Here is a 1,445-nt window from a genome sequence, read left to right as displayed (position 1 = left end):
AAATGTTCTAAAGAGCCAAGCCATCATTGCATTCATAGGCTTTCTTGCGTGTTTTGGTACAAGTAGCTATTGGTATGTGCATATGGGTAGTCACTTAGATTCTGAAAAACTTCCCTTAGGTTGTCAATGTCATTGTCCTATAGCTCCTGCACCCGTGCCAACAATACATGTCAAACGGGGTTTCTTTTTTAACTTGTGGCACACGTATCATGCTGCAATAGTTAAAACAGTTTACTATTTTTCTATGGCTTTAATTGCTTTTTCCGAGGGTTTTCTTGTGAAGTTTTGGGGATCTGAGACGCTAGCTGGAATTAGGCAACTACTTACACCATGTGAAACATTAGGTCAACTAAGAAAGACCGTCTTAGAAATGTGTATTCTTAGGTTGTTTGTGCTTCTTAGTGACGTGTTCTGTGATCCTAAGGAAGTTGATGTGCACATCTTTCTAGCTTTTGTCTGTGCTAACTTACACTTTGTTTCAATCTTCAAACTGTTAGGCATCGGCAACGACTTTGGATGGCTAGACGGGCTAGTCTCGGTCATACTCTCAGCATTTGAGCACTTCGTGAGGCCCTGGTTATACATGCAGCTTCTAGGTATTCTTCTCACAAGTATCGTTGTGTGCTACAAAAATGCAATCTGGTCAGGCCACGGACAGAGGCTTCCACAAGAAAACGGTCAAGCAGAAGGAGCACAATTGATCCCGTAGGCTAATAGATGAGAGAGAGTTGAAGAGGAATATCATTGATCTAGATGGCTAGGAGACAAGATCAGCTGAAGCTGTACAAGCATTACTCGGATTCAGGATTTTTATAATTGCTTAGTACAAGATTTATGTAGTTTAGGAGATTTCCAAATATTGGTTTGTTGTCTTCACCTTGCGAATTTCATTTTATATGAAGATTTTCAGTTTACATTATTCCCCAACGGGATTGGATACGTCACACTTTTCTTTTCTTCTCTCTTAATACTTTTGTATAGCGGTAAAACAGACTAGTTAATTCCATTTGCTATTTTTACCTTACTACTTTTTATTTAATAAAGATTGTGGCATATTCAATGGATTTTTTTTGATTAAAATGATTCACTGACTTGTTCAATTAAAACATCAAGATGGTTAAGTCTGGTTATGCATAGACTAAACTTACTGTGGATAAATCAATGTTAGAAGCCTTTGTTCAAAAAAATATAAATCTATGTTAGAAAATATCTAGCAAAGACACATCATAGTGATACATGAAGCTGAGTTTCATGAGGTGGAAGACGATCGAGGATATTTCTTGGTTTATGTGGTGGCAAGTTAGATCAAAGATGTTTAACAATAAATAACAGAAACGGCTAATATATTTGTTTAATTCATCTAATCTATCTATCTATATATAAATATGTTGGTATCTCTCCTATTTTGCCACGTGAAAAGTCGTTCGCTGCAGAGGCGACACATG

This window comes from Brassica oleracea, unplaced genomic scaffold (assembly GCF_000695525.1).
Source record: "Brassica oleracea var. oleracea cultivar TO1000 unplaced genomic scaffold, BOL UnpScaffold01152, whole genome shotgun sequence".
NCBI lineage: Eukaryota > Viridiplantae > Streptophyta > Magnoliopsida > Brassicales > Brassicaceae > Brassica > Brassica oleracea.
The sequence above is the reverse complement of the archived record's forward strand: the minus strand, read 5'-3'. Positions refer to the sequence as shown.